At 39.9% G+C, this 21712-nt stretch overlaps 1 long non-coding RNA gene across 1 annotated transcript; it reads left to right on the top strand.

Annotated features, from left to right (window-relative positions):
• The first annotated feature begins 11702 nt into the window (after positions 1–11702).
• LOC133094421 (uncharacterized) lies at positions 11703–16802 on the top strand. Its single transcript, XR_009701460.1, has 3 exons — positions 11703–11748; positions 12228–12271; positions 16745–16802. It is a non-coding gene; the product is annotated as an uncharacterized LOC133094421 (long non-coding RNA).
• Positions 16803–21712: the final 4910 nt, after the last annotated feature.

Raw genomic sequence — 21712 nt, 5'->3', positions numbered from 1 at the left:
TATTACTCTATAGAGATGCAACCAATTTATGTATACTAATTTTATATCCTACAACTTTACTGAATTTATTTATTAATTCAAATAGGGTTTATTTGGTGGGGTCTTTAGGATTTTCTGTATATAGTATCATGTCATCTGCAAATAGTGACAGTTTTGCTTCTTCTTTTCCAATTTGGATGCCTTTCATTTCTTTTTCTTGCCTAACTGCTGTGGCTAGAACTTCCAATACTATGTTGAATGAAAGTGGCAATAGTGGACATCCTTGTCTTATTTCTGATCTTAGAGGAAAACTTTCAGCTTTTCATTGTTGATTATTATTTTAGCTGTGGGTTTGCTATATATGGCTTTTGTTATTTTCAGGTACAGTATCTCTATACCCAGTTTGTTGAGAGTTTTTATAATAAATGAATGTTGAATTTTGTCAAATGCTTTTCCTGCATCTATTGAGATGATCATATGATTTTTTATCTTTCATTTTGTTGATGTGGTGTATCAAGCTGATTGATATATGGATGTTGAACCATCCTTGCATCCCTGGAATAAATCCTACTTGATTATAGTGTATGATCTTTTTATTGCATTCTTGAATTCAGTTTGCTTACATTTTGTTGAGGATATTTGTATCTATGTTCATCAGATATATTGATCTGTAATTTTTTTTTAATGGTGTTTTTATCTGATTTTGGTATCAAGGTAGAATGTGGGCCTCATAAAATGACTTAGGAAGTGTTCCCTCCTCTTCAATTTTTGGGAAAAATTCGAGAAGGATAGGTATTAATTCTTTTTTAAATGTTTGGTAGAATTCACCTATAAGCCATCTAGTCCTAGACTTGTTTGTTGGAAATTTTAAAATTACTGATTCAGTTTCATTACTAGTAATAGGTATATTCAAAATTTCTACTTCATGATTCAGTCTTGGAAGATTGTGTTTCTAGGAATTTATCTATTTCTTCTAGGTTGTCCAATTTGTTACCATAAATTGTTTGTAGTAGTCTCTTATGATCGTTTATATTTCTGTGGTAGCAGTTGCAACTTCTTTTTCATTTCTGATTTTATTTATTTGGGCCCTCTCTTTTTCTTGATGAATCTGGTTAAAGGTTTATCAATTTTGTTTATCCTTTCAAAGAACCAGCTCTTAGTTTCATTGATCTTTTCATTGGTTTTTAGTCTCTTTTTTATTTGTTTTATCTCTGATCTTTATTATTTTCTTCCTTCTACTAATTTTGCAGTTGTTTGTTCTTCTTTTTCTAGTTCCTTTAGGTAAAGCTAGATTGTTTATTTGAAATTTTTCTTGTTTATTGAGATAGGCCTGAATCACTGTAAACTTCCCTCTTACAACTGCTTTTGCTGCATCCCATAGATTTTGGAGTGTTGTGTTTCCATTTTCATTTGTCTTCAGATTTTTTTTGATTTCCTCTTTGGTTTTTTTCATTGACCCATTGGTTGTTTAGTAGCATGTTTTTCGTCTTCATGTGTATGTGTTTTTCCCAGTTTTCTCCCTGTAATTGATATCTAGCTTCATACCATTGTGGTTGGAAAAGATGCTTGATATTATTTCAATATTCTTAAATTTATTGAGACTTGATTGTTGGCAAAACATGTGATCTATCCTGGAGAATGTTTCATGCTCACTTGAAAAGAATGTGTATGCAGTTTTTGAATGGAATGTATATATCTATTAAGTTCATCTTTAAGGCTGATGTTCCCTTATTGATTTTCTGTCTGGATGATCTATTCATTGATGTAAGTGGAGTATTAAAGTCCCCTACTGTTATTGTGTTACCATCAATTTCTCCCTTTATGTTTGTTAATATTAGCTTTATATACTTAGGTGCTCCTATGTGAGTTCATAAATGTTTATGAATGATGTATCCTCTTCTTGTATTGACCCTTTTATCATTATGTCTTTTGTGACAGTCTTTGTTTTAAAGTCTATTTTGTCTGAGTAATGCTACCCCTGTTTTATTTTCATTTCCATTTGTATGGGATATCTTTTTTCATCCTTTCACTTTTAGCCCGTGTGTCTCTTTAGACCTGAAGTGATTTTCTTGTAAGCAGAATATGGATGGGTCTTGATTTTTATCTATTCTGCCACCTTATGTTTTTGGATTGGATAATTTAGCCCATTTACATTTAAAGTAATTATTCATAGGTATGTCATCATTTCCATTTTGTTAATTGTTTTATGGTTGTTTTTGTAGTTCTTCTCTGTCCCTTTCTTCTCTTGTTCTCTTCCCTTGTGGTTTGATGATTTTCTTTAGTGTAGTGTTTGGATTTCTTTCTCTTCATTTTTTGTGTATCTATTATAAAGTTTTTGGTTTTTGGTTACCATGAGATTCATATATAACAATCTATATATAAAACTGACTATTTTAACCTGATAATCGCTTACGTTTGAAGACTCTAAAAGCACTATGTTTTTATCCACCCCCCATGTTTTATGTTTTTGATACCATATTTTATAAATTTTTACTTTGTGTATCCCTTAACTACTAATTGTAGATATAGTTGATTCTACTACTTTTCTCTTTTAACCTTCATACTAGCTTTATAAGTAGTCGACACACTACCTTTACTATATATTTGCTTTTACTGGTGAGTTTTTTTCTTTTATTTGTTTTCTTATAACATAACAAAGTTATGACCTTTTCTTTTCCTCTTAAAGAAGTCTCTTTAACATTCTTGTAAGGTCAGTTTAGGGGTGCTGAGCTCCTTTAATTTTTGCTTCTCTGTGAAACTCTTGGTCTCTCCTTCAATTCTGAATGATAACGTTGTTGGATAGAGTATTCTTGGTTGTAAGATTTTTTTTTTCCTTTTCAGTGCTTTAATTATATCATACCACTTCCTTCTGGTCTGCAAAGTTTCTGCTGAAAAAGCCACTGATAGTCTTTTGTGAAAGTTCCCATATATGTAATCAGTTGTGTTTCTCTTGCTGCTTTTAAAATTCTCTCTTTATCTTTAACTTTTTGATATTTTAATTATAATATGTCTTGGTGTGAATTTCTTTGGTTTTAACATGTCTGAGATTCTCTGTGCTTCCTGGAACGGGATGTCTGTTTCCTTCCCCAGGTTAGGAAAGTTTTCAGCCATTATTTCTTCAAAAAAGTTTTCTGCCCTTTTCTTTCTTGTCCTCTGGGATCCATATAATGTGAATGTTAGTATGTTTGATGTTGTCCCCTGAGGTCCTTTAAACTATTGTCATTTTAAAAAAACTCTTTTTTTTTTTGCTGTTCTGATTTTGTCATTCCCTCTACTCTGTCTTCCAGAGAGCTGATTTGTTCTTCTGTATCATCTAATCTGCTATTGACTCCCTCTAGTGCATTTTTCATGTAAGATATTTTATTTTTCAGCTCTGATTGTTCTTTCTTATATTTAAAAAAATTTTTTAAGTTCTCACTGTGTTCATTCGTTCTTCTCCCAAATTTGGTGAGCATTTTTGTGACCATTGCTTTTAATTCTTTATCAGGTATATTACTTATTTCTGTGTACTTATCTTTTCTCTGAAGTTTTGTCTTGGTTTTTCATTTGGAACATAGTTCTCTATTCATTTTGCTTGGCTCACTGGGTTTGTTTCTATGTGTTAAGCAAATGGCTACCTTTCTCAGTCTTGAAGGAGTGGACTTGTGTACGTGATGGTCCTTCTTGTCCAATCCTGCTCTTGCTTTTTGTTGTCTCTTGAATTTGAGCTGTCTATGTCTATACGGTCTGATTTATTCTTGATTCACCGCTGTTGTTGATGGTGTGCTGAGACCTATCAGTGTTCCAACGGGAGAAATCTCATTTAGAACCTAGCTTCGGGCTGATTGAGTGCCAGACCCTCAGGCAGCAGCTTTTAAAATATGCAGATACATACTGTGCTTTGGGGCTACAAGAATAACCCCTGCTGGCATTCAGACCAGGAGATCTGGAGGTGTCTCCTGGGTGACAGTTGCAAAAAAACTTGGGCTCCTTACAAGTGTATAAGCTCCTTTCTGGGGAATCTCATCAAGCTGTAGTAAGGCCAAGGGGCCGTGCAAGGATTATGTCGTGCATGAGTCCCATGGAGCTCAGGAATGCCAGCCCCCTTGGTCACCAGGGCCAGGAGATCAAGTGGTGTCCTTGTGTGGATTGCCTGCACCCACTGGCTTTATGTAGGCAGCTGGAGTGTGTCATCAGCCTTGTTGGTTTTCTAAGCCAGATGTTTTGGGGGCTCATCTCTCTGGTGTAGAGCCCAGCGACTGGGGTGCCTGGTGTGGGGTGACAACCCCTCACTCCTCCTGCAGAAGAACCCATCTGGTGAGATCCATCTCTATTGTGTGCTACCACACGGGGAGTGGGTGTTTTGGCAAGAACATTTTTCTGCCTTTCCTACTTATTTTGATGTGGTCCTTTTAATCCTTTGTTGTGGAGCAGGTGTTCAGCTAAATCTCAGGTTCTTTTCAGAGGGAATTGACCCACGTGTAGCTGCATATTTGTTGGTTCCATGAGAGGAGGTAAGTTCAGGGTCTCCCTATGCCGCCATCTTGAACCATCCTCCTGAAAAGGATTTCTTTGGTTATTTGGTCTAATAGTCTCATTTCAGATCCTCAGCTTTAAGGTGAGGAACTGGACTCAGAGAGGTTAAGTTACTTGACAAAGATCTCACATCTAGTTAATAGCAGAGCCAGATCTAGAACAAACTCTCCTGATTCTCAGTGCAAAGCACTTTCCTGGCCTTCACTCAACCTGAGTTTGATCTTATAAGTGAAGTCTTAGAAAACCTGGTGGAATGAAGTGTTTTTCTCCCCAGAATTCTGAAGATACAGTTTCCTTAATCCTGAAATTCCAGTCCTGTATTTATTCTCCTAACTTAGCATAATTAACTTGATTTTCCCCTGCTTCCTCCCTCACTCCCCATCGTTTGTAAACTCTGATTTACATCTGGACAGGAAACATACTCGAAATATACTCCTCAAGTGTTTACCCAACAATCCCCCAGGCAATACCAACAATGAAGAGCAAAAAATCATATATTTGTTATTGGTCATGAATGTTTACTTTGTGACAGAATCCTAATCCACTCTCAGATAGTTACCAAATTCACTAGAACTCTTTACTGGAAGAATTTTACGTTTTTAAATAATTCACCTTCATCTCAGGCCCACAAAATAAAGTCTGCCCCTGGTCTTTAACTAGAGTGGTCCATGCTTAAATAATTTTTTAAAATTTTCTCTTTTTAAGTGATCATTATCTTCAACCAAGTTGACACTTCAACCATTACCTCCAAGCAATCAAGCACATAAAAACTCCTTCTTCCTGTTGCATATTTATTTGAATTAAGCCTATAACTCTAAACCCTGAACTGGCTGCTATCTTATCTTACCTCATTTCCCCTACTCATAACCTGACACTTACTGAATTTCTTCTAGTTCTTTGACTTCACTGCAGTAATTCAGGACGTAATTTATTTGCTCTTACTGATTATTTTCTCCTGAAATATATCCATCTACTATTCATTTATTGCAGAGCGCATTTTCTGAAGACCACATGTCAGAAATGAGGCAATGCGCTGGAGTGGTCATGAGCAAAGCACAAAATCCATGAATTCATAGAATGTAGGATACAGTCAAATGAAACGGCAGTTTCAAAAGCACATAAAGTAGGTATAACAACAGGGTAAGTATAGCTCTGTTTGGGGGAAACACCTAAGCCTGCCTTTGTGGAGGGGGTCTGTTTGAGGGTGAAACCATGGCTATCATCATCCCTGTATAGCCTGGGAGTGACCAGCATATAATACATACACACAATATATGTTGATAGAATTAATAAGAACAATCTGTGATGAAATGCCTCCTGAGACACAGAGTTACTATGATTCTTTTATTTGCAGATGACTTTGTATCATAAACATTTGTTGTCCGTCTAGATAGGGTTAATCAGAGTGGTAGAAATTACTTGGATACCTCCAGTTTGTAAATTAAAAAGCTTTTGAGTTATTTCCCCCACTGAATTATCTAAACTGCCTGTTCAACTGAGTAAATGTAATCACTCCAAGGGTGAATAAAAATTTGGGGGTTAGACATAACAGGCATTGAATCCTGACTTCGCTATTTATGCACATGTGACGTTTGGCAGGTTACTTAAACTCTATAACCTCCATTAAATGGGTTTAATAATGATATCTTATGAGAACTCAAAGTAGTAACATGCAAAGGATCTGAAACCATGACTGCTACATAGTGAACACTCAGTAAATGTTAGTCCTCTTTGCATCTCATATCTTTGATGATATATATTTAGCATAGATTTTTGGAATAGCTGAAAGTAGACGGAATTATGCACAAATAATTGAATTTCTACTCAGCATTTGGCACAGTCAATATCTAACACTAGAATGAAAAGAATCAAGAATTGGAGCTTGGTTAAGTACATGCCCTTCCTGTCCCTTAAATGCTGCAGCTCTCAAACAAACAATAGGAAAGAAAGGCAGGCAGAAGCAGGATCCTCCCTCCACTTATCTTATTCTATCTCCATATATAATGGACTATCTATATAATGTTCCTGGATTTTAAAAGTTAAATAGAGTTTTACATAGCATAATGGTATCACTTGGAAATTCAATTAATTGGAAAGTTGTTGGTGTAGGGATATGCCGTATAGACCTCTGGCTAATCATCAAACCCATCTTCTCTTCTTCCCGGGCTCACAGTGAGACTACAGTTTCCAGTCTCCCTTGCATCTAGGATTGGCCATGTGACTGAGGTCTAATCAAAAGAATGTGATTATATGTGATGTATGCCACTTCCCAACCTGGCTCTTAAAATACTCCCATGCATGATTCTCCATATCTCTACATCTTCTAGGTGACTGGAAAGGATGAGTTCTTTGGATGAGCTCTTGTGGAGATGGCAGAAACACAGGTTGGAAAGTCCCTGCATTTCTGTTTGGAGAACTGTCCAAACAGGAGCATCCTATTGGATTATTGAGTGATAAATAACATATTATGCTAAGCCACTGAGATTTGAAGGTGCCTCTTTTACAGTACCTAGCATTATTCTTTTTTAACACATGACCTAAAAGATAAGGGTTCAAAGTTCTTGTCCTCTCTTTATTAGTAATTGGTCTCATTTTAAATAATGGCTTACATTTTCAAGATTTTAGATAGACTGTTTAAGGGGAGATAACACTTCTTAGTTTTCTTCTTATTCTCAGCTCATAAACATAGTACCTAGAAGATAGTAGTTGCTCAATAAAAATTTGATAAATGAAATAATTCAATAAGCAATTTTCATACTGAGAAGAGGCTCTTTGATATAGTGTTAATGTGCATAAACTCTCCAGCCTGGGTTCAAATCCTGGCTCAAATATTTAATGGCTGACTTTGGCCAAGTTACTTAACTTCTCTGTGTCTCATTTGTAAAATGAACATAAAAATAGAAACCTACCTTGAAGTTATCCTCTACTGTTGTGGGAGTTAAGGAGTTAATAGATGTTACTCTCTTAAAACAGGTCTCAGCTATAGCAAGAAGTCAGAAATATCATCCTATACTGAGTATTATTTGTGCCAGTGTTCTAGTATCATTACTTCACTAAAGACAAAGAGTGTGTGCTTCTTATAACCTACACCTGTATTTTGTGGTGATAAACTGGAATTCTATTGGAGTGTGTGCTTTATTGATAGTGATTTAGGCTGGGTATCTGAAACCAAGGATTAAGTGCAGGAATATTTTTTGGAAAAATTACGATGAAAACGGAGCTTCAATCTTCAGAAAAGGAGTTTTATAAAGGCAAAAGCTACCAAGAAGCTGCAATAACATCTTTGCCTGAAATGACTGCTCTGATCTGGCTGGATGTTCATCTTATCAATCCTTGAAAGCTCAGCTCAAATGTTACCTCTTCCACAAAGCCTCTGTCGAAGGCTCCATAAGGAAATTATATGTTCCTCCTCTGTGCCTTTCATTTGAATTTTTTTTTCTACTTTGAATTGCAGTTGTGTATGTGCTTTTTCATCTCCCATATGGAAATAGAAGGTTCTTAAAGCCTGAGTCCATGGCTTAACTCATTTTTGCATCCCTAAGTCCCCTCCTGATAGCAACCTTGAGATGAAAGCATGAAATACAATGAAAAATGGAACAAACTGGACATTTCTCATACCTTCTAACTTTTAGGCTTTCCTGAATGAACATCAGCGCAGAATAGCACATGGAATTTGGTGGAAGAGGCAACTCTGTAAGAAAAATTGCTCCCCTTGTTTTCAGGAAAAGATTGAGGGTGATTTTTAAAGTAGAACATAGGGATAGTTTAAAAATAACCTCTATATGATTTTTTTTAAAAAGGCAAAGCAAAAGGAAATGCTGAAGAACCATTGCTGTAGGGACTCTGGGAGTAGCACTGACAGCCTCCAAGCCCTGGGAAGCAATTTAGAGGCATCCTTTTCGGACTCCGACATGCACTTCCACAGTGGCTGGGGCTTCTGGTGACCGGTCCCAGCTTCCAGACCAATAACAGGGATCGATGATTCAGATAAATGCATCCAGCTGATAACTGGCCGTTTGGGTCAGAATCACCAGCCTGTTTCAAGGGTAAAGACACCTGCCCATGAAGGGAGAGTCCCTTTCTCTTTGGCAGAGTCTCAGCTGCCCGGCTCAGGCGAGTTATGTCAACACTGAGGGTGGCATGGTCCGGAGGCCAGAAAGTCTGAGCTCTGTCTTTGAGCTAGCAGAGGGTCTGGCACAGATGAAACAGACAAAGGCCCCTGACTGGCTCTGGACAAGGCATTTAACTTCTCCGGACACCCAGTTCTCTCTTTAGGAGAAATGTGCAGGTTGAACCACATTCTTTTTCATCTGGATCACTTTTGATGGTATCAGAGCGAAAGCTGATGTCCCTTCATAGTGAAAAGACAAAAACGGTGTTATAACTCCCTCACTCTTTAACATCAACACGAATCTGTGTGTGCAAGTATGCACCCACATACATACATGCACACAAACACATACACACGCTTGCCCTGGCATCATTTGTTCAAGCAATCTCAATTAAAAAAAAAATTTTTTTTTAAAAACAGTTTACTGAATCTTCCTCTGGCAGTCTGACCTAATACTGCCTCTCCCCAGGTGACATTCTAACTATGTACTGCATCCCCACAGGTGCCTGGTGCTGCAAGCAGTGGTCAGCTGACTTTGAGTGAGTGGCTTTTAAGGGCTGATTCTACAGATCAGATTATCAGGGCTGGCTGCAAATATCGCCTCAGTAAAGATCTCCATATAGCCCAGAGATTTTGAAGCCTTAGGAATGCCTGAGAAGCAATCTTTTTGAGGTCAAGCATCCAGTTAATTAGAATACTCAGCTACGCCTTTAGCAACATTTGTTCATGCTGATCAACCCTTTTTCCTTAGGTTCAGAAATATCTGGTGGTGCCTAACCCATCTCTAGAATTCAAAGCCAAGTTTTTTCCCCTAGAGCACTTAACGTCTTTACCAGCTACAGAAACTGGTGAGATCATGGGCTGTTCTTATTGGTAATTTATTGAGGAGAGAGGGCTAATTAAAAAGCAAAGAAAGAGGGCTTCATCTCACACACACACACACACACACACACACACACACACGCAAACGTAAGTACCGTCTCTGCCCTGTCCTGCTTTGCAGCACCCCCGTGCGGGCCCCCGTACACATTCGCGTCGCACGGAACAAATGGCCTATTTTCAATCAGCTGGAGTCAGCTGCCTCTCGTGTGCCACTGCCTGACTGCCTCCTCATTGTTCTTCGGGCCTCCAGCAGCAGGAGGCCGGGGACATGTGGAGCCACTCTCACCCTCTGGCCCGACGTCCAGCCCCTTTCATCACACCACAGACAGACCCTTTCCAAGGACTTGAATGGGGATCCACAACCTCCCCTCTGATCGCTCGTTAATCTGCTCCTTCAGACATTCCTCTGCCTTTTGGCTGGTCTGGCCCCCCGCTTGCCACCCGCCCCCCCCCCCCAGGAGGATAATGTTCAGAGTGGAATCACTTCTTGTGAGCCGTAAGTACAATTCAAGAAGGCAAGCCGTCTAGTGGTATCGGAGTGTTGAAGATATCTGAGCCCCCTAAATTTAAGCTGCTCTCTGGACCTGAAATGCCCTGAAATAGTCACTTGGGGAGGAATGGATGTGTATCCATTGGGGGGCTGCCATGAGCCAGGCTCTGCTAGGTGCCTGGTGATGCTAAAGGGAAGGAGACGTTTCACATTTCAGACTTGTCTTTAAGAAGCTGCCCTTAAAGAGACTTTGCGGAGTTTTTGCCTTTAAGAAGCTGCCTTTCTAGTTGGGAAGGTAAAACAAGACCCTATGAAGAGGAAGTAAATTATGAATTTCAACGGAATACAACAGCATCAGGGAGGGAAAGGTGAATTTCCAAGCTGAAGGCTCATGAAAATCTTGAATAAGGAAGTGGGATTTGATTTGAGCCTTTAAAGGATTGGCAAGGTCTACACAAATAGGGTGGCGAAAGGGCAGTGGTTTGATAACAACCATGAGAAAGCACAGGGAATGCAGCTATGGGGTGACTGGGCAGAGGGTTGGCTCAGGGCGTGAGCTGGTGCCGAACCTGGGAAACAGGAATGGAGGGGAGGGGTTAAGAGACCTTTATTTTCTTCTGTGATTGCTGTTGGACAAAGATTCATTTGCCAGCTCTCTGCTATTTCTAAGATGAGATGGGAACACTTCCCTTTAGTCTCTATGATGTTTGTGGGTGATGAAGATGCTGTCTGTAAAGCACTTAGAAATAGGCAGCCCGTTCCAAATCAGAAAGATATTTCCTGATCGTTTCAAACCAAGCCTTCTCTGTTTAATGAAGCAGCTTCTCACCTAAGCTGCTCCCTGGGTGTGCACCCGGCACTTGAGGAAGCAGCGGGAAATCTCTGCCAGGCCCCAGGCTACCATTTAGCACAGTGAAGCAGCAGCTTCTGGAATGGTCCCCCAGAGGCCTGACGGGGTCCTCTTCTCTGCAAGGTGTCCATTTGACTCCCAGGGAGAGGACTGCCTCAATAGTTACAGTCAAGCACGTACAAGGCAGGAGATGCTGACTAGAGGGCAGTGCTTACCAATGCCCTTTTGTGTTTCACAGAACAGAGCGTGAGCGTGTGGATGGGACATGTTGCTCGGGACCCAGAGAGCTCAGAGCTGGGGTCCCTCTGACGTAGGGAAACCTCATGATGTAGAGTCCGTGTACCAAATACTACTCCAGCCACCAAATGTAGATCTCAATTTTGACTTTTCCGCGTGCCACATTGCCTGTGTGAAACTTTCAAGAAAAGGAAACATGGGTGTTATTTTTGAAGGGGCTGCATACGTACTCTCTCTGTCCTGTTCTATGTGGGGTGTGAGGCCATAGACTCATCTGAGCCCTGAAACCAAAGCAAAGCAATCGTATGCATTTGCCATTATCTTTTAAAAAGAAATACATCTTAAAATGTGTTTTATAAGGTCATTGCCTTAACATTACCATCCCACCTTATTCCAAAAACCATCACATTTTTAACAATTTCCATGGGACTAAAGCTCAATTTTTAGTAGAGCCAGGGAACCATTTTTGTTCTCATTTCATGGACATGCATGTATTGCTTTAGCAGCTTTCCTGAAGGTCTGCCATCAGTGCATGTACACAGAGTAACAGTCTCTCTTTTTTACCTTTAGTTCTGGGAAATGCGAGTTTACAGGAGTTCTCCATAGGAAGAATTGAAGAATGAATACAATATCTGTAGAGAGCTGCAGAGGACATTTCAAATAAAGGCATTGGGCAACTGTAAGGTAACTGAGCCCAGTTCTCCCACCAGTGGTCCAGGAAGGGCAGGTGCTGGACCCCGCTGGCCTCCCAGGCAGAAGATCCCCGTCCCTCTTCCTTGCCTCCTGGATTCTGGGAAGCAAAGGGACTCATTCCAAAGCGCCCCAGCAGAGTCAGTAGGCTGATGATGAGAAGCCTGCCCCTGACACACTCAGGTCTTAGAATGTGTAAATCTTGTTTCAGGTTATTGGGAAGAAGGTAAGGGGCAAAGGACAGAAAGAATTATATGATACCAGCTTCAAAGTGATGAGACTCCCTGAACTGCCTCCCTTCTCACATCTGGGCTAACAAAGAGAACACTAGGGTCCCAAATTCAAGGACGGAGCAATCGTTTAGAGATCTTCTTTACTGGCCTTCTCGTCTCTCTCATCCCTTTTCCTCACCAACTCACGACACTAGAGAGAGAAAAATATTCAACTAACAAGCCTCTTTGTTCATTTTCCAGGCAGAGAGAAGGCCTCATTGTGGACACCGCTGGTGCTTTCAGAGGTGAGGACTAGCTCAAATGTCAAACAAGGTTGCAAGGTCGGGTTGCATTTATCACTAATCTCAGTTTCCACCATCCAGTCCGTGTGCTTTCCTCCAACAATGTTTTGCCAAAGGAGGAGATTCTTCAAAAGCCACAGTACCACCTGGCAGACGCTGGAGCTTCTGAAATTGGGCTGAGTCAGACTGAAGGCATCTCTTCTATGAGTTACCCCATCAGGGTTCTTGAAGAAAAACTTTTGGAGGTCACTACTAGTTTCCCAGAATTCCCAAATGGGCTTAATATGCCCTGAGGTATTTTGAAATCTCATGACCTCTTTTCAGGCAGTGCTTTTGAAACAAACCGCCGTGGCAACCCATCCATGGATCCTGGTTAGCAATAAAAAAGAGAGAGAGTGAGAGAGAGACAGAGACAGAGAGAGAAGGAAGAAGAGGAAGATGGAGAGGGGGAGGGGTAAGGAGAGAGGGAGGGGTAAGGGGAGTGGGGGGAGGAAGAGGAGGAGAATAGGAAGAAGAGGGGGAGGAGGAGGAAGAAATAAATACAGTACAGAAAAAATATCAGAATACATTCACGTAAAGAGGGTGGGTATCGTTTAATGAAATGTGTTTTAGTTCTATATACATGCAAACACACACACGTGTAAGAATGTGTGTGTGTGTACTGGGTCATTCTTTAAAAATCTGTTTATTACTAAAAGTCGCACTCAACTTTTTGAAAGCTGCAGCTCTGGGGTAAATAAAATGTCCCCAGGGAATCACAGCATTAAAAACAGGCCCCCTGGCTCAGTGACACACTCCTACCGGGCCAGAGGGTACAATTTTGTACTCTCTTTGAGTTTATTCAACAAATCCTACCCCAATGCCCCCTAAACTTAATGACTGAATTATTTAATCACATGTGCTTTATCCACACTTATGCCAAAATCAAGTATTCTCACTCCTCCTAAGATTCCGTAAATGGGAATACAACCTATCCACGTTTGATGCCGTTGCTTTTTGAAGAGCTTGCTATTCCTTGTGATTTGCAAAGTATTTGCACCAGGCTAGGCCTGAGCGCCGGCTCTGGGCTAAGACTTCTCATATGGGCGAGGTGACCTCATTTAATTCCAGCCCACGCCGGGCTGCAGCTGAACCCAGCGTGAAGTTCTGAGGTGCCCGGCACGCTTGCCGAATGGGTGGGGTGGGGCCCAGTGGGGCCCACCCCACCCACCAGACATCTATTTACATGGAAGGCTGAGAAAACATCTGGGAAACAACACAACCCCGTAAAAAGGAGTTTGTCAAGACAAACGTGACCAAGGAACGCAGCTCTAGTCATCTGAGTACATTATTGTCCTTCAGCCTTGCCTTTTGGCTAAAATAACAACTGAGTCATGTTTGAATCTGAAGAGACCAGATGGTATGGGAGGAACCAGGAAGAATAACAGCAACCAAAAAGAGTTGAACTCAAACTCTATGCAAACAGCAGTGCCCTGGCATCCTTTTAGCAGAGCATCCGTGGGTGGGATATGAGGCATTTCCCCTCCCCTCCCCTCACATGCTCACATGACTTTGGCACCATTAGAGTTCCCGTGCTTGGGCATCAGTATCAAGTAGGAATCTGTGGTGTCCGGAGGAAAACAGCAGTGTGCAGGGGACAAGGTGGTACCTAGAAGAAGTGGCAGTGGTACCTGGCAGGAGCAGTGGGTGATAACTGAATGAATGCTCAAGAGCACAGGTGAAACACCCTCTGAAAACTCCCAAGTTTTTTTAATTGAGGCATAGTTGATGTACACTATTATATGTTTCAACATAGTCATTCAGAATAGTTAAAGGTTATATTCAATTTATAGTTATTATAAAACTGGCTACATTCCCAGTGCTGTACAATATATCCTTGTAGCTTATTTATTTTATACAGAGTAGTTTGTATCTCTTAATCCCCTACTCCTATGTTGCCTCTCCCCTCTTCCCTCTTCCCACTGGTAACCACTAGTTTGTTCTCTATATATGTGAGTGAATTTCTTTTTCGTTATATTCACTAGTTTGTGAAAACTCCCAAGTTTACTTTAAAATTGGGACTTTGGAATGTTGAGAGAAATAGAGAAATCTTGGTTACTCATATTTTTAGAGTAAGTATTAAATGGCAAGAAACATATCATAAATCAAATGTTTCCTTCAAGTGTCCTTTGGAGAATACAACTTATATTTTAGCTACTTGTTTTTCTCAGTTACTAATAAGGACTACACAGCATGTTCAAGGAGATGCTCTACATAATTGAAGGCTAGATATAGACACACAGATCAGAGAATCTGGGTCACAAAGGAGAAAATGCCTCAGACATCCTGGACATGCACTAAGGAAGATGCATGGCTTCAGGCGAGCTCTGATAAGAAGTTACTGAGGAAAGAAATATGAATTGATCATTTCCAGATTCATTAGTTTACAGCTGACTCCAAAGGCACAGAGGGTGTCAGAGCATTTGAAAATTAAAATGATCAAATATTAGTTTTTAAAGCTCTGGCTGCAAGGAATTTCTACAATGTAAGATATCAAAATGAGATATCTGGTTTGCTTGCTGAAGTGTTCTGTTTACAAACAGGTAATCTCTTGATATTAGATAATGTACTATTTTTAGTCATTTTTCCCCTAGTTTTACTTTTGTGTCATTTTCCAAGTTTAAGTGCGAAGAACTTTCATCTCATTGGGGGTGGGCAAAATGCTGTGATTGTTTTTATTTTTTCACATATTTTTGTATTTTATGATCTTGTGGCCTAAAATTATCAAACACTATAGCAGTTGGGACAAATGGTACCTGGATATTAAGCTCATTTCCTGGTGTTACACTCTGGTTTTTGATACATTCTTTACATGTAGAACAATGGCTACCAACTAGGAATGGACAACAAAATAAGCATGGTTTTCAGATTTTTCAGGTTGGGGAATGGCATACAGTAAGCTGAAGAAGAGAATTGCTCTTCTTGTTTACACACACAGTGAATGCAGCCAAAATTTAAAAGCATGCAGGCAAGCATCTTAAATATTAAATCCATCCCTGTTGAACATCATTTATTAAGTGACTACCATGTGCAGGACCCTGTGCTGAGTGTAATACAGGCAAACCTGGTTCAATACAGTTGTGTATTTGGGGCACTTGTGATCAGCATAGACCAAGTAAAACATACCAACCATTATTATAAGGCAGATTATGAGAAACTATGCAAAAGCTTTACGAGGGCTTGATATATAGGTAGGAGAAGAACAGGGATAGTTTACAATAAGTAAAAGAAGAGTCAATAGAGGAGCCTAGGACCAAAAGAATTAAATGCTTCAGGGAGTTTAAAGGGAAGGAGGGGCTTCCCTGGTGGTGCAGTGGTTAAGAATCTGCCTGCCAATGCAGGGGACACGGGTTCGAGCCCTGGTCCGGGAAGATCCCACATGCCATGGGGCAACTAAGCCCGTGTGCCACAGCTACTGAGCCTGCGCTCTAGAGCCCGCAAGCCACAACTACTGAGCCTGTGTGCCACAACTACTGAAGCCTGCGTGCCTAGAGCCCATGCTCTGCTACAAGAGAAGCCACCGCCATGAGAAGCCCGCGCACCGCAACGAAGAGTAGCCCCTGCTTGCCACAACTAGAGAAAGCACATGCACAGCAATGAAGACCCAATGCAGCCAAAATAAATAAATATATATATTTTTAAAATATAGGGAAGGAAAACAAGAAAAAAGATTTTTTAGAGATTTACTCCATCCCCCTTTTACAGATGAGGAAACTGAGACATAAAGAGTTTAAATAACTTGCTTAGGTTCCTATAACCAGAAAATGGAGATCCAGAATTTAAGTACGTTTATCTGACTATTAAAGTATGGACCTTTAAGTAGCAATGAGGATCACGCTGGGGTTAACCAGTGAAAACTGCTGAGGATCAAATCAGTATTTTTCTTTATCTTGGTCCAATAATTCTTACTCTCCTGGAAGCTAGAGTAGGAGTAGTAACTAAAGGATTTACGCAGGACTGGAAATGGCGTAAGTTCAGAAATTGAGAAATCTAGTGGTGGAATTGTTTTAAATTGTTTTAAATGGAAGAAAAGCAAGAAAAAGTAAGATGACAAATTAAGTGAACGTGAGCTGTGGTTGGGTCTTTCATAAGAGCAGAAACAAGTTTAATAGAGTGAGAGAGTAGAACAGACATATTCAGAGAGAGCTATTTTAGAGTTTAAGGTCACATACGTGGAGTTGCGAAGTGGTGAGGTCTGACACATGGACATTCAGGCAGCATCTGCTGAAACAGGTAGAAGTGAGGTTTCTGAGTTTGAATAATTGAAGTCAGTGCAATAGAAGTGATGCAGTGAAAATCTACGTGATCCATTTAAAGATGAAAGTTAGATATCACTCTTGTACTGAACAAGCCAGGAAGTCTCCTATTTTTTCGTGGAGCAGGCATTGGGGTAAATTTGGGAAGCAAATTGGACATATGGAATTCTCCTTTTTCTAGTTTCAGCCGATGTACCCGATGACTGGATTGGAAGAATTGGAAAGAATAACAGCACCCATATTTATATTGTTCTTCATCATTAAATTCTGAGTGACATATCCTACCATTTTAGCTCACATGATTATTTTATTGTTTTCATGGATATATGGGAGAAACTCAGGCACAAATAGAGAAATTCAGTCACAGAGAAGCTGCATACCTTTAAAAAAAACCCTCAGCCCAATTTAAACCTGACCCCATACCTCTCTGTGTTTGGACCTGCCGGGAGAGAAAAATTCTTAGAAATACATACTAACTCAGAAAAAAAATACTGAATACTTCCTTTGTACAAACTATTGTGTTGGGCTTCCCTGGTGGCACAGTGGTTGAGAATCTGCCTGCTGATGCAGGGGACACGGGTTCGAGCCCTGGTCTGGGAAGATCCCACCTGCCGCGGAGCAACTAGGCCCGTGAGCCACAACTACTGAGCCTGCGCGTCTGGAGCCTGTGCTCCGCAACAAGAGAGGCCGCGATAGTGAGAGGCCCGCGCACCGCGATGAAGAGTGGCCCCCGCTCGCCGCAACTAGAGAAAGCCCTCGCACAGAAACGAAGACCCAACACAGCCAAAAATAAAGAAATAAATAAATAAATAATAAAATTAAAAAATATATATATATTAAAGAAAAAACTATTGTGCTAACTACTTTATATTATAGGATAGCTTCCAAAACAGTTTCCAATGATCACCACCTCCTCGTGTTAACGCCCATGTTTCATTCCCTCCATTTTGAGAGTGGGCTGGATCTAGTGACCTACTTCGAGTGCATATAAGATGGTGAAAGTGGTGGAAAAGCGTTTCCAAGATTAGGTTAGGAAAGGTCGTGACTCCTGTCTTGCTTGCCCTCTCTCTTGCCTCTCCCCTGCTCACTCTGAAGACTGAGATGCCATGTTGTGAGTGGCCCAATGGAGGGACCCACACGGCAAGGAACTGGAAGTGGCTTCTGACAACATCCAGTGAGTAACTTAGGCCATCAGTCCCGCAATCTGCCAACAGTCACATGAGTGGGTTTAGAAGTAAATCCTTCCCCAGCTGAGCCTTGAGATGATCACTGCCCCAGCCAACACCTTGATTGCAGCCTTGTTGAAGATTCTGAGTGAGGGAACACAGCTAAGCCATGCCTGGAGTTCTGACCCACAGAAACCAGGATATAATAAGTGTTGTTTTTAAGCCACTAAGTTTTGGAGGAAGGGGTCATTTGTTACACAGACATAATAACTAATACACATGGCATATTTTGGTTCGCCTTCACAATAACACTATGTGGTAAGTATCATTACGTCTACTTTATAGGTGAGAAAACTGAGGTTTATAAGTCTTAAATGATTGCCCAAGATTACATAGTGAGTAGGTGGTAGAGCTGAGATATTAACCAAAAAATGTGACTTTGCTCCCTAACAGTGCTGCATGTAACATAACTAGGAGTAGGTAGGATGGTTATAAAATGTACACTTATAGAAAATTCTTTTCCTGATTTTATGTGATTGTGTAGTCAGTCATGACACCAGTGCCCCAACAGGATTGAGGTAATTCATCTTAAAGCAAACTATCATAACACAAAGTTTTATGGTCCTCAAAAGTCTTCATCTCCATTAAACTTATTTTGGGGACTAAACTGAAATTTCTTTAAAAAGCCCAGAGGGTGTAGTAACCTTTCACTTCAAAAAGTAGTGGGAAATACGTCACCCGATCATCCAATGACCTCTTGTGGATGAATCTAACTGGTGAAAAATGCAGCACACTGCTAAATGCTTTCTAGAGTTTTGTCTTATACTGAATCTTTTTGACCTCAAAAACTCAATCCAAAATCTTAGCTCTTTTTCCGGTAACTCTCAAGGTTCTTCTCTATGGTCTAATTCTACATACACGCAGAAAAAATAGATTTGAAATTCCCTGTCAATTTCAGATGTGCTGAAATCTGCTTCCTTCTTCTAACCTTTGCCCTGAAGTGTTTTCCTAAAAGTCACCATTTCCTAAAAGCTACTGGCATGGAAAATTGCGGTTGTTATATTTCCTGAAAATATTTTTTTTTAGCAAATGTAAGAAAATAAAACAAACCTCAGTTTATTATGAGAAGCAATACCTTGCCTGTTGATGTCTGATAACCATAACATTAAGATTTCTTCAAGAGATGATACAAGTTGATGTCAAACATGGAATGTCTGTGTGAGAATGCGTGAGTGTTTATGTGTGAGTGTGTTGTGTGTTTGTGAATGTATATGTGTAAATGTGGGGGGTGTGTGTGTGTGTGTATCCAGATGTGTATTAACACTCAGGTACCTGTGCAAATCTATGGCTATACTTACTACCTCTGTCACCTCTGCTTTTGACCAGTCCAGTTTCCCTATCACCTCCTCCTATTCTTTACACTTTCTCCCATATCCCCCACGAAATGATAACAAAAAAATGAAAGCTATAAGTTAGACCATTCTCCTACAAACTCCATTTTAGAAAAAAATAAATGAGGCTCAAAAAGAAGCTAGTGCTGGATTGGGAAACAGAAGTAGTAATTGTCATTTATGGAGCCAAGCACTGTTCTGAAAGCTTCATCTGGAGGAACTCATGTACTCATCAAGACAATATTACCAGGTGGCATTATTAGTTTCCCTATTTTGTAGATGAGGAAACTGAGGAACAGAATTGTGAGTAACCTTTAAAAGTCACACATGGTCTAAGGGATGGAGCCAAGATTGAAGGTCAGGACCTGAATGTATGAATACTAATCCCATGCTTATAACCTCTCCGTTCAGAAACCATGTTAACATGTTTTTTTTTTTCCACTATATCAATCCGCTTTATGTAAATCTAGACAGATCTGTACTTTTTAGCCCCAGATATTGACTATCTGTGTTTAATCTTGAGAAGGATTCTGAAACACTGCCACATACTTCTTTTCTATATTTTATGGGTTCACAAAAGCATATTATGGATATAAGAGCTTTTCTATAATACTAGCTAAAATGTCAATCTTAATACTTAACCCTAATCAACATAGTATAAATATAGCTTATGTGTTTCTACCAAGGACATATAGATATTTTACCTGTGATACCCCATAAACCCACAATCTACAAAGTCTAAAATTGTACTGTAAATACCTTTGTAGAGTAATAAACACAATCATAGGTGGTGTAAATTTCCAATTTGAAGTCTCTGTATAACTCTGTATATAACAAAAGTCTGAGAACAATAAACATTATTTGCAGAAAAAAGATGATTTCAGTATGATGAAAGGTAACTTCATTCTATTAACATACAATATATATGCACATATCATTAAATCCTTTATTTGTGTTCCCAAAACTAACCTTTCTTCACATCTCCCAGAGTCATCCATATCTAGGCTAAGACAAATATTTGTTATTTGATCTCAACATAATTTATACACTGGCACCTCAAAACACAAATTTCTATGCCGTAGAATTAAGTATGAGATAATTTTTTTTTTTTAACCAATTTGATGAGGGTGGGAAAAGAGGGTGTATATTACTCAAGAGGCCAAAGGAACATATGATAACACTATGTTTAGTTTGGGATCTATGAAGGGACACTGAATAACTCCTGTTAATCACATCACTATTAATAAAACTGATCCCAATTCTCTGACCAGAGATGGAAGACCAGAATTCATAGTCCTAGTAAGTTAATGTGAGTGGAGAAAAGAGGAAATCCTCTAAATCAGTAGCTGGCAAATGTTTTCTTTAAAGGGCCAGATAGTAAATATTTTACTATTTGCAGGCCATCTGGTCTCTGATGTAACTACTCACCTCTACCATTATAGTCAAAAACAGCCATAGACAATACATAAATGAATGGGCGTGGTTGTATTCCAACAAACTTTTTTTTTTTTACAAAAATAGGCTGTAGGCCATCTTGGGCTAGTTTACTTATCTTGCCTTAAGTTATAGGTTCACTATTCAATTCATTTCAACATGTATTAAATAAGTTCCCAAATTGTGTAAAGTATTATGTGAAATATAAGAAAAAAATGTATGACAACTTTACCATATTCAATAATTTTATAATTTTTTTTGGATGGAGTATGATGCCTTGGGGGAAGAGTTAGGTAAGAAGCAATTGTGAGATCACATGCAAAACAAAAGAGTTTATAAAGTATGCTCTCTTAAATTGACTGCTGTAAGATCATAGATGTAAAAAAATGGATGGGGTCCTCAAGTTCATCCCCCATTCATTCAGTCACTTATCAAATACTGAGGAGTGTTTGTGTGCAATGCACACTGGAAGGCTTAGGGTGACGATGAACACCTCCTTGGGTAGCAGAATAGAGGTAAGCCCAAGATCAAAGGATATGACTTATCGTAAAGGCATCATGTGGTCCAGACCCTGCCTTCCTATAGGCTCATTATTTTTATTATTCCCATTTTTCAGTTGAGGAAGATCAGGTTCAGAGACTTTTGCAAAGTCACCTATTTAGGGAAGTTACTCCAGATTCTTCAAGAGAAAGACAATTTTCTCTTCCCCAGGCAGCCATCTCACCCTTATCTTCCAGCTGGACTCTGGCTCTGTGAGCGGCTCTCATCTGCACTGACATAGTGCAGACCTATGAGTAAGGATGCTTAACCTTTTCTTACCTGCATCCTGAAATCGATGCTCTTTGTTCTGGAAATACTAGTCCCTTTGCTATTCATCTTTTGTTTTGCTGGTTGTTTCTTTTTTTTAAAAAATTATTTATTTATTTATTTATTTATGGCTGTGTTGGGTCTTCATTTCTGTGCGAGGGCTTTCTCTAGTTGCGGCAGGTGGGGGCCACTCTTCATCGCGGTGCGCGGGCCTCTCATTATCGCGGCCTCTCTTGTTGCGGAGCACAGGCTCCAGACGCGCAGGCTCAGTAATTGTGGCTCACGGGCCTAGCTGCTCCGCGGCATATGGGATCTTCCCAGACCAGGGCTCGAACCCGTGTCCCCTGCACT

Source organism: Eubalaena glacialis, chromosome 7 (genome assembly GCF_028564815.1).
Source record: "Eubalaena glacialis isolate mEubGla1 chromosome 7, mEubGla1.1.hap2.+ XY, whole genome shotgun sequence".
Taxonomy (NCBI): domain Eukaryota; kingdom Metazoa; phylum Chordata; class Mammalia; order Artiodactyla; family Balaenidae; genus Eubalaena; species Eubalaena glacialis.
The sequence above is the reverse complement of the archived record's forward strand: the minus strand, read 5'-3'. Positions and strand labels throughout refer to the sequence as shown.